Consider the following 12,720-nt stretch of genomic DNA (forward strand, 5'->3'; position numbering starts at 1 on the left):
TAACTTAGTAAGTCATATGTTTCTTTAAATTCTTTGTCCTTAATCTATGTTCTTCTTTGTTCACACCCTCAAAAACTGGCTTTCTACTTTTTGGCATCTTCGCGCTAAGGGGAATAGCTCAGCCACCTGCAAATGTGTTGTAAGCCATTTCTGATCAAAATAGAGATGTCTTTTCTTCAATTAAATACAAAAGATGTATGGATTACAAGCAACATGCTTATTTTTTAAATTGAAAACTTTAATATGCCTAAAAATACACCAGTCGGGAATTGGTACTATGGGTTACTCCCCAAACAGGGAGTGAAACTATCTGACCTCCAATTCGTATCTGAAGCACTGAGTTCTAGTTCCAAATTGAGAGCAGGTAAGAACAAAAATATAGGGAAGTAAGAAACAGGGGTTGAGGGATTGCATCCAAGCATGCTAGTCTCAAATGCGACTAATATCCACACATGCTTCCAGAGGTCACGGAAATGTTTTTCTGAGCAATGGTTTCTCAATTCCATCTAAAGTATGGATGTGTATCTGCATATCAATAGTTACAGCAAAATCTTAGTACTTAAAGGAAATAAGGAAGCTAAGTAACAAGTGGAGGAGATTACGGGGAAAATATTATTTTAGATGTTTTATCCTAAGATTTAAATCAGACCTCAAAATGTTCACTCGCCGCTAACCATTGGCTAGTGATAATGGACTTTACAAATGGTTTACTGTATGTATGCTGAGAACGGAGGGGGCAATCAACATTTATGCCCGGCTACTAGCATGCAACTTGAAATGTTATACCCTACTTTGAATAGTGAATCATCGCAAGCAATGTCAAAGAGAGAGGGCATCGCACATGGCAGCCTCATGTACAGAGGAAAAAGCAAGCATAAAAGCTGGGTGCCGATGCCTCCACCCGCTGCCTTCCATTTGCCTCAGCACCCGCTCACACCCTCTATCATCCTGTAAACCCCTCTGAAACAAGCAATGGCAAAACCAACAGTTTTGGTTTATGTGTCGGCATGGGATATGCATTTTCAAGGCACTTCATAAGGGTAACTACTGGCCCTTAAAATGGCAACAGGTGGAAATTGGTGCTAGTGCCCGGCATATTATTGCAGAACTTGGCAAATGCTCATCTAATGCCTATAAAATGCCTGTTTTTTTTAACAAGAATTCAGCTAAACAGATGTTTTGGAAACACATTCTGCTAAATCAAGTGGCCGAATGCCCATTTGGTTAAGACTAACCTATTACATCACAAGATAATTTAGCTGGCTTATGGCTGCAGTTAATGCATACCTTTTAGAAAGATGCTCAGAAAGCACAGAGCTAGACACAAAGAGAACAGTGGGTGTATTTTTGGAGGGGGAAGTTGTCGGTGGGAATGGTTACAGGAACTAGCATAGGTAGGTAAGGGAATAGTTTCTTACCTGTAACTCCATTTCTCCAGCATTGGTATCTTTCATGGATTCACATGCTTAGAACATTCCCCGTCGTCAGGCTGGGAATCCCCGGTACATTATATAGACCCTTTCCCGTAGGAAAACTTTTTCGACGCTTATGCGTCCTATCCACCTCGTTTTGCATCATGCGTGCCCACGCCGTCGGGGCGTCATGACACAAATACAGGCCCCGCCCCCGCGCTCCCTCAGATTTCGGCCCCCAAAGTAGTGGGGGAACCGGTTTGCATGTTCAGGGGAGGCAGGAGAGCGCATGTGAATCCATGAAAGATACCAATGCTGGAGAAATGGAGTTACAGGTAAGAAACTATTCCCTTCTCCAGCATTGGATCTTTCATGGATTCACATGCTTAGAATAGATTACACAGCAGTACCACCCCCAAAGAGGAGGCGTGCATGCAAACCCATATACTTTGTTCGCAAGGCCCGTTCCCTATGATCATGTATACATCAGTAATCGTTAACACAGGAAAACAAACCACATACAGTCATAAATTCCATAGGATGCAACCCCTCAGCCGGGGCTTACCTTACTGGAATAGGTGTCAAAGCACCGCCTGTCCCATCCGGGTATCTTCGGCATGTTGCTGCGACAGGCAGTAATGGCGGGTAAAGGTGTGTGTAGCCGCCCAGGTAGCCGCCATGCAAATGTCCCCCAGAGGGACTCCGGCCCACAGTGCCGTCGACGATGCCGCTGCTCTAGTTGAGTGAGCTCTTGGCCGTCGTAGAAGAGGTTTCCCTGCTCTAGAATGGCAGTACGAAATGGTAGATGACACCCATCTTGACAGTCCTTGCTTTGAAATGGCTTTTCCTTTAGCACCCAAACCATAAGCCACGAACAGCTGTCTCGTTTCTCTGAACGGTTGCGTACGATGGAGATAAAACTTAAGAGCCCTTTTAACATCCAATGTGTGTAGCATGCGCTCCGCTCCCGAGCATGGCTCCGGAAAAAACGTAGGCAACACAATAGAGGAGTGTTTATGGAACACCGACGGAGCTTTTGGTATAAACTGCGGGTTAGTGGCTAGGACTACCTTGTTCTTGAAAAATCGTAAGTATGGTGGGTCTATCATTAGAGCCTGAACTTCTGAAATGCGTCGTGCTGAAGTGATGGCCACCAGGAAGGCCAATTTCCACGACAGAAACTTTAGAGACGATGATGACATTGGCTCAAAAGGAGGCTTCATAAGAGATGTTAAGACTAGATTGAGGCTCCACTCCGGCGGAAATTTCTTCTCTGGAGGGAAAATCCGAAAGAGGCCTTTAAGGAAGTGCTTAATCAGGCGGTCGCTGAACAAAGGTGCCGAGTGCCGTCGACGAGTAAACCTGGAAATGGCTGCTAGGTGTACTTTTATTGAAGATACCGACAGGCCCTTTTGGGCTAAGAGCAGCAAGTATGGAAGGAGCTGTTCTGGCTTAATCGATTGCGGGGCCAAGCCTGGTTGATCCTCACACCATTGACAGAAATGTTTCCATTTGTACGCGTATGAGGCGTTTGTGGAAGGTGCTCTTGCCGCTTGTAGGATACGCCGACAGTCCTCCGGAATCGTTAGCCGACCAAATTCGGCGAAGTCAGGAGCCAGGCCGTCAACTGGAGGCTGTCCGGGTCGTGATGCCAAACAACACCGTCCTGTCGAGACAGAAGGTCGGGGGTCTTCTTGAATCTCATCGGTTCCGCAGCCGCTAAGTGTAGCAGGTCTGAAAACCACACCTGTCTGGCCCAGTATGGGGCCACCAGAATTACACGACATGGGTACCTGAGGATCCATTGCAATGTCCTCCGGACCAGGGGAAATGGAGGGAATGCGTACATGAATTTGTTCGTCCATGGGAAGGAGAACGCATCCCCCAGAGAGCCCTTCTGAGGCCATCTGCTGGCGTACTGATGGCATTTTTTGTTGTTCTTCGTTGCAAACAGGTCTATGGACGGATGTCCCCATTTCTTGAATATTTGTTGTAGTTGTTGGTCGTTCAGTACCCACTCGTGAACTTCGTTCATTTCTCTGCTGAGGGCATCGGCTTCCACGTTTCTCACGCCTGGTAGGTGGAACGCTAAGATTTGCATGTTGTGTTGTAGGGCCCAATGCCAGATTTTCTGTGCCTCCGTCGATAGGGACTTGGAACGTGTCCCTCCTTGTTTTCTCAAGTAGAACATCGTAGTGGTGTTGTCCGTCATGACACGCACCACCGAGTCCCTTAGTTGCGGAAGAAAAGATTTTAGAGCCCATTGCACTGCTCTCAGTTCTAGCAGGTTGATATGCAGGGAGGACTCCTGCAAGGACCACTGGCCTTGTACCTGTAACATATCCAGATGAGCTCCCCATCCGCTCAGCGATGCATCCGTCACCACCGTCTTTTGGAACTCTGGTTCCAGTAGAGGCATCCCTTTCGTTAGATGAGTAGACACTCTCCACCAGCCGAGTGCTTGAACTAGTTGTTCGTCGACGACCAGTTTGTCGGACCAGCGACCTCGGCTCTGCGCCCAACGGTCCGCTAGAAATTCCTGGCAAGGTCTCATAAACAGGCGACAGTTGTTTATTAGCGGAATGCAGGACGACATGGTCCCTAGCAGGGACATGTACTTTCGCACCGAGACCTTGGTACCGCCTCTCCATTCCGACGCCTTGTTTTGAAGTTTTTGAATTCTTTCGCTGGATGGTCTCACCAGGCTTGTGTGTGTATGAAACTCCGCTCCTAGGAAGACCAAGGTACTCGAAGGCTCTACGGAGGACTTGTTGAAGTTTATTGCGAAGCCCAGTTCCTGTAAGAGGGACATTGTGGCTCGTAGACTGTCTCGTGTTTGTTCCTTGGATGAACCTCTGACCAGCCAGTCGTCTAGATATGGATAGACATGATGACCGTCCTTCCTCAAATGGGCCCCTATAGGGGCCAAGCACTTGGTGAACGTCCTGGGGGAGGACTTGAGCCCGAATGGGAGGACCTTGAACTGAAAATGCTTTCTCCCGACGACGAATCTTAAATATCTCCTGTGTCGTGGGCGTATTGGAATGTGAAAATAAGCATCTTGAAGGTCTAGTGATGATAGATAATCCATGGGTTGCACCGACCTGATAACCTCTTGGAGCTTTAGCATTTTGAATTTTAGGCTCTTTAGCCACTTGTTGAGTACCCTCAGGTCGAGAATGGGCCTCCATTTGCCGTTTGGCTTTTTTACAACAAAGAACCTGGAATAAACTCCTTGTCCTTCCTGTGCTACAGGAACTCTCTCTACCGCCCCTTTTTGCAACATAAGCGCCGCCTCTTGTCGTAGGATTCGGAGGTGGGGCTGTGTCGAGAATAAAGGAGGAAGACGCGGAGGCTTGTCTTTGAATTGCAGCGCATGACCCATGCGAATCGTGTCTAGGACCCATCGATCTGTGGTGATGCATTTCCATCGGTCGAAGTGATGAGAGACTCGACCCCCCAGGACGTTCCGAAGGCCGTCATTGGTTGCTGGTTTGCTTGGTCTTCGTCGACGACGGACCTGAGCCTCGCCGTCTGGAGGCTTGATAATCCCTGCTTCTACGTGCCGACTGGGACGCTCGTCTGAACCCTTGTGAAGAGTAAGAGGGCCTGTTGAATCCACGGTCCCTCGAAGCTCCAAAGCGGGAGTTTCCAGAAGCACCCCTGAAGGGGCGAAAAGAACGAAAATTTCTACCCGTTTGAAGGGCGCCGAGGGACCTAGCAGTATCCGTGTCTTCTTTCATCCCTTTCAGCGCTTCATCAACCTTTTCGCCAAACAGGTGTTCCCCTTCGCATGGCATGTCAAGGACTTTGTACTGTACTTCAGGACGGAAAGTAGTACATTTGAGCCACGCTTGCCGACGAAGCACTACTCCATGGTTGATTTGTTTGAACCCAGATTCTGCTAGGTCAACTGCGATATTGATAGCGTGGTTCGAGGCCTCTTCGCCGTCCCGCACCAGTAACATAGCTGCTTTCCGGTGTTCGTCTGGCAGGTGTTCTAGGATAGGGGCTAGTTTGTGCCACATTTCCCTATCATATCGTGACACGATCGCTAAGGAATTGGCTGCTCTTACTGTCGTCGCTCCGACCGAGAGCACCTTCTTTCCAAAGGCGTCCTGTCTCCTAGCTTCGCTTTCAGGTGGCGTTGAACATTTTTGCTGGACCCTGGCCTTCCTAGCCGCTGCCGCCGACACCACCGAGTCAGACAGAGGCTGCGATGTTAGACATTTTGGAGTGGACTCCGGAGCTTTAAACTTTTTCTCGATCCGACCCTTTATGGCTGGCTCCGAGAACGGATGTCGCATCGTCTTGAGACCTTCTTGCCACACGTGGTCCAGGATTGGGATGGCAAATACTGATTTTCTCCTTTGGCCCATATGGTCAAAAAGGAAACAGTCTTTCTTTTGCTCCTCCGGAATCAAGCCGAATTCAGAACAAGCTTTCCCCATCATTGCATGGAAGGCTCCCACATCATCCGGGGGAGATGGCTGTGACTGGCTCCTCGTAGACTCTAACTCTACATCCGAATTCCATGTTGGGTCCCTCGAAGGTGACATGGAGATGTCTGACCCCGAGTCCCCCAGTACAGAATCGGACTCCGACAACTCACCCTCCTCCTGTGCTCGAGGACGATCTTTTACTGCCTGGGGAGCCGACGGGTGTTTTGTCGTCGATCGAGCCGTACCAGTTTGCTCGTCGACGGAAGGTACAGACAAAAGTGACGATGAAGTCCCGGGCTGAGGGAACTGCGTATCCAGCCGCTGCAGGAGCTTCTGAAGAGTATTAAGCACATCCAGAGACAAAACCGTCTGGGGGGTCAATAACGTGGACGATATCGGTACCATACCCCCATTCGCACTCGTCGCCGTCGACGTGGAAGGCCGTAAGCCTAAATCCGATGGCTGCAGAACCAGATCACCTTCTCCTTCCGCCGAGCCGGCCGTGTCTGGCTGCAGTAAGACCTCCGGGGGGATCGGGTCATAGACCTCGGGCAGCCAAGCCATGGACTGAGTCTCCGTCAACGGGGGAATCCCCACCGCTGCTGCTTGGATGGTAATAGGCATCGTCAATGACACCGAGGTCGACGAGCAAGTCGTCGTCGTCGTCGAGCCCTTAGACTTCGTCATCGATTTGGATGCCGACTTCCCGGCTGAGGCTTCCCGACTCATGGAAGACCTGGGACGGTCCCCTGAGGAGGATTTTGACAGCGCTAGCCTCTCCGTCTTAGATGATGAGGAGGAGGAGGACTTTTTATGTGATGAGGAAGATCCATCCTGTTTCCTCTTATGCTTGTCCTCAGAGCGCATTTCAGCTGGCCGTACCTTCTTCGATGGAGGTTCCGACCTACTCCTGGAGGCCGTGGAGCCAACTTCCGAAGCCGGGTAGGCCCCTGCTCCGTCATTAAGCCAGTCGACCAGCCTTCTTTTTCGGTCCTTAAGGGTTTTTTGGGAGAAACCCTGACAAATTTCACATGTATCTGCCGAGTGGTGTGGGTGGAGACAGTAGATACAGTCCATGTGGCCATCTCCTTCATAAACCTTTTTGAGGCCACAGGTTGCACACGGGCGAAATAACGCTTTTCCAGACATAATTCTCCTAGAATTTGAACTTCGCCGAAGCGAAACAGACAAAACAACCTAGTTTTCACTAGTAGTAAAACACGAGGATCCCACTACTTTGAAAGACGGTTGAAATCTGAGGGAGCGCGGGGGCGGGGCCTGTATTTGTGTCATGACGCCCCGACGGCGTGGGCACGCATGATGCAAAACGAGGTGGATAGGACGCATAAGCGTCGAAAAAGTTTTCCTACGGGAAAGGGTCTATATAATGTACCGGGGATTCCCAGCCTGACGACGGGGAATGTTCTAAGCATGTGAATCCATGAAAGATCCAATGCTGGAGAAATAACCAAACACCCACAGGCTTTGTGCCATAACATTTAATCTTTCTCCTATCTTCAATTCCCATGACAAAAGCTTTGGCTTGAGGAAGCGCTTTCAGTGCCACCTCATAGCCAAAACTAAAACTAAAAATGTGCCTACCGCGGTGCAGTACCAAAATCCTTTGCTGCTCCAAGGCCACGACTGGAAAAGGAACCCCACATGCTCCAGTTACATTTACATATTTGTAAAAAGAAAATGTTTACATGAGAAACGTTTAACTCTCCATGTATGCCATTTGTCATATTAAAAAGAGAAAGCACCCATAAGCTATACCGAGCTAATGGCAATAATCACCAGAACAAGGGGCAACTGTCTGTACCCCTTTTTAAGGTGGGATTTCCCTACCTAAAAGAAATCAAGCAAGGTCTGAGTTAAAGAGTTCAACTTAAAAGTCTGTCTGTGTCCAAAACCTATACTTGCCCCCACAACTAGATCTATATAATATGGAGGGATGTCAGCAACCAAAGAAACAGTGTTCAAAACAAAGTTCTGAGCCTCATCCAGCTCGCAGCTTTCCTTCAGCTCCCTTCCCCTAGTGTAAAACAGTTCCACAAAAAGTATAAAAATTACCATTCTTAGGTTCAAGGTGATAGAGTTTTAAACAATCCTCAGTGCTCCCTTCCCCAAGTTACAAGTCATACAGTTCAAACAAAAGAAAGGTCTTGAGGCTCTCAAAGCAACACAGTTCAAACACATAAGGGTCTTCAGGCTCCGTCCTCAAGACAACTGTAGTTCCTCAAATCTCTGGGTTCCCTTCCCCAAGGCTTTAAAATCACCATCACAATGGCCTTGCCTCCTTATGACTCTCTGTCGCACTTTTGCCACTTTCCCACAAGCTGTTTTCATGTGGGCATCTTGGATGTTCTCTTTATTTCCTTGGCTGATAAAGCTTTATTTCCTTTCTTTAAATATGTTTAACTTCAGAGTTTCTTTTAATTCTGCTCTCAATATGCATTCATGCCGTTTGAAGCTTTCATTCAGTTCGGTATTCAATACGCCTTTCTCTTGCTTAATTTTAAAGTTTTATTCAGTTCTATCTTCAATGTGCTTTTATTTTGCTTAATTTTAAAGTTCCATTGAGTTCGGAATTTAACATGTAGAGACTTTGCTTACTTGTAAAGTTTTATTCAGCTCGGTATTCAATGTGCATGCGTTTTGCTTACAGTTCTATTTCCATTCAGCCTGCTCAGTATTTGGTTCATAGTGATAATATCGAATTCAAAAATCTCGAAAACCAAAATCTCGAATACAAAAGGCCGAAAAATAAAATATCGAATTTTTTTTTCAATGTGTTTTTTTTTTAAATGGGGGGGTTCCCCCCCAACCCCCCTTTTTTTCATTTTTTTTTTATTTTACCCCTTTTTTTACTTACCTGACCCCAAAAACATATATAAATAAATAAATAAAAAATTCGATATTTTTTTTTTTCGATATTTTTTTTTTCGGTCTTTTTGTATTCGATATTTTGTTTTCGAGATTTTGACTGACTACCTCAGTATTCATTTGTTTTACTTTATTTAAAATGCACAGCATTGAAAGACTTTCGTAAAAACAGTCTTCCTGAGACACGCGACCGCTCCGATACAAATAATTCCTTCTTGTGCACAATCAACAATGGAAATGTTCTTAACCAGAAACTTTCGAAAACACTCTCTCTCTGAGACATGCAACCACTCCGATACAAAGTATACTTCAACAATGGAAATGTTCAGGCACTTGCGCACCAAGTTATAGCAGGTTTCTCATCTGACAAAAACTCACCAGTCTTCATTGATGGCTTTCACCGCAACGCAGAGCACACATACTTCTGCTGTCAGAGGTCCAACTCCTGCCCCTCATACACTACTGTGTCGGCTCATTTACACAGGGGAACAAGCATTTCTGTTCAAAGGGAAAGTAATGGCCTTTCCACAAGGCTCCTTTCTCTGCCATCAGTCCACTCCAGAGCCCCAGTTCCCGCACCACGCGTCATGAGACAGCCTCTCTCTGCAGTTCCCAGCATCTCAGCGTGCTGTACACAGTGGACCGGTTCACAACAGTTCCCTCCAGTGGCTCACCTCTCCCCAAACAAGATTCCCTGCTGGTCACACAAGCCTCCCTGATGCTTTTCCCCACGCTCTTGTTTCATACAACTGCAACCCTTTGAGAAAGCTCACCTGCAACCTGTTAATTAAGCTTGCCTGCCCACGATTTAAGGGACAAACCTGACCTTCACAACTCTTTGCAGGCATCTTCGTTGTCCCAGTACTAAAGTGGTGAAATGGTACAGTGTTCATTACTCTCAGCGATTTCTTCCTCATCTCAGTACTGTCAAGTGTCACAGGAGGGGAAATGAGGAGAGCCGACTTACAATAACCCATAAAGATCGGGGAAAGGTTAGGTTGGTCACGAATAGGGAAAGGGGATACCATTTTTCGCCTGGATGCACACCGCTTGTTCTCACTCTCCTGCGTCTTTAAGACTTATCATTTGTCCTGACGCTACTCTGACCAAAGGAAATGTAGTAACAACCTTCAAATGTTTCTGCGACTATGGAGTTATTTTGGAATGGAAAGGGGAAACATTGCGTCTTCCGCAGGGTCGCTCTTCCCCAATCCCCAAGGACCCTCCACCCAGGTAATTCTCCCTCGCTTCTCCGCCCCCAAGGTCAGGATCCAAGCATGATGGCCTTTACATGGCCACCTGACAAGAGAATACAGGGGGTTTATGAGTGAGGATACCCTCAGGTTTCTCACACCAGAGACTGTATGGTTTCATACAAGGATGCATGTAGAGATGTGCTGGCTCAGGACGGTTCATCTAATCTCTCATGGTTTAAAGATATTTGTTGTCTAGCTGAGGATTTAGGTCTCGGCAATCTCTGGCAGAGTGCAGATTTTTCACATAGGTCACAGCCCCCATCTCGGATAGATATTAAGAAGGCATATGAAAATTGGTTTAATTCCTATAACTATTCTGAGGGTCCACAATGAGTATAGCTTAGCTATCTAGAAAGGAAGATATGATATGATGGTTTATTTCTATAGCACCTATACACAATGGGTTTCAAAGAGAAACCTAGGTTAAGAGCAATGACCTCTCAGTGATTGGGGGTTGTGAATCTAGATTGCTTTACGAGATAAATAGAGTTTGGGCTGGGAATTTTAGCCCTTGGCACCTTTGTATGCACATGGGAGGAGGAGTACAGTGTGCAACTATCTGAGGATATATATCATGTTTTATTGTTTTGTCCATCGTCTGCTTCTCAGAGGAACAATTAAATCTGTATTCCTATATTCAGGCTAAAGAACAGTGGGCCAGGTTCCATCTTTCGGTTTACAAATGGAAAAACAACCTGCACCATGGGGCTATTTCTCACATTGTAAAGGCTGGCTGGAGATTAAGGAGGAATAGCCAGTAGAATCTGTGAGAATTTGAAAATAGGCCAAAGAAAGGGTTTTTTTGAAAGATAATTTAGTACAGATTTTATATTGTTTTGTCTAATAGGGGATCAACTCTTTTGTATTGTTGGATGATGTATTGTTATTTTCGTTTTACATTTTATTGATCATAAATATGGACCAATCGCTATTGTTGCTATTTTGTGTACAACTGAATATGTATTGCCCGTTTTCACCTGTATGGTATGAGATTGTATGGTGTATATTCACAAAAAATACATCTGTTTTGACTATTACATCCTCTATTGTGAAGGCATGAAGTAATACACAGACAAAAGATTCACGTTCTTAATAAAAGTACTTTTATTTTAAATGTCATGATGGATTAAGGCATAATTTGCCCTTCGCTAAGGTGGGATTTTCCTACCTAAAGAAACTAAGGATAGTCTATGTCAGTAAATTCAACTTAAAAGTCAGTCTGTGTCCAAAACCTATGCTTGACCTCACAATTAAAGACATACAATGTGTGGGGATTTCAGCACAACAAATAAAACTGTTCAAAATAAAAGTTCTGAGCTTCTTCCAGCTCATGCTTGGTACAGGTTCCCCTTCCCTAAGTTTGAATAGTTCCACAAAGAAAAGCGCGGGGTTCCCTGCCCCAAGCGTAACACGATCCAGAAATATCTCAGGGGTTTCTTCCCCAAGTTCGTCACTGTTCTAGGGTACCTCAGGGTTCCCTTCCCCAAGGTCAACACAAAGCCAAAAAAAAGGCTAAACTCTCTTGGGATGCACTAATATTGTTCCAAAAAGGTCAGGTCTCATGAGAAGCACCACTATTGCACAATTCCCACTGGCACTCATTTTACTTGTATCATAAATGGTTTTCCTTCACTTCAGCACTGATATCACACAGCATTAGCCTCTGGGCTCTTTCTTGGCTCTTTCCCAGATTGGGCTAATCGGACTAGGTGCAGTTGTCAGACAACACGGTATACCCATTACAGGTCATGCAACCGATAACCCTTGACACTTTGTGATGCTCTTGATCCTCCTTGAGTAAGACTGGTTTTCCACTTAGCAGCAGTGTCAACATTTGACATTTGCTGTGGTATCTTTCTGCAGTCTTTTGGCTTATCCAAAACATGCATTTCACCCTTGATATTATAGCAATCTTTTAGCTTTGCCACAGTTTGCATTCAGCTTGCTATTCTGAGCTCAACAACTTGTTTGCCACAATTGTGTTCATAATTGTTCATACCAACTTTCACTTTGTTTCACAATGCTTGCAACTATTTTCATTTCTTTCAACATAGCACGTTATTCAATTTCCATATTGTTTCTTTAATTCTGTATTCAATATTGGCTGTCGCGATTTCCCCAATAATGTGCCTCTTTTCCATGCCTCAATATTTCTTCACAATTATTGGGTAATTTATGCACAACTCTTTTGGCTTCACCTGGCTTCAAAACCCTTGTTCTGCACCTCTTGCTTATGCTGTAACGTTAACTGTCCTGTATTCACCCCAGAGCACCCTAATAGGAGTACCTTCTCTGTCGTACTTACTGGATCTGCTCTGATCTGTCGAGCATACTCACGCTTTTCTTCGTTCCTCTCTCTCCTCTCAGGTAGGCTTTGGGAGTCACAGCAAGCAGTGCTCGCTCTCGGAGAACCTTCAGTCTGTGTCCTGTGTTAATCAGGAGTTCGCTCCAGCTGGGAACACAGAATACCGGCCAGTGCTGGGGCTTAGTGTCACGCTCACCTGGTCTTCACGGGGCGTCACACGAAGCTGCATGAAGGATGTCTGCACGTGCGTTGCACGAGGCTGAGTGATGAATGCTTGCACGCGTCTTCCCTCGCACTATCACTTCCCAGGAAGCGTTTGCCTAAAATGTCGAAACAAGATGTTAACCAGCTGTGAGGAGCGGGTTTGGCTCCCACCTCCCGTAACAACCTAGTGCCCCTCTCCGATTATGCCTCACCAT

General features: G+C 46.1%; 1 protein-coding gene across 1 annotated transcript in view; it reads right to left on the minus strand.

Annotated features, from left to right (window-relative positions):
• Window positions 1-12,720, minus strand: part of CCDC34 (coiled-coil domain containing 34) — a 563,579-nt gene that overhangs the window by 345,457 nt on the left and 205,402 nt on the right. The window lies entirely within an intron of this gene.

The sequence above is a fragment of the Ambystoma mexicanum genome, chromosome 11, assembly GCF_040938575.1.
Source record: "Ambystoma mexicanum isolate Mex_15411 chromosome 11, UKY_AmexF1_1, whole genome shotgun sequence".
Lineage (NCBI taxonomy): Eukaryota > Metazoa > Chordata > Amphibia > Caudata > Ambystomatidae > Ambystoma > Ambystoma mexicanum.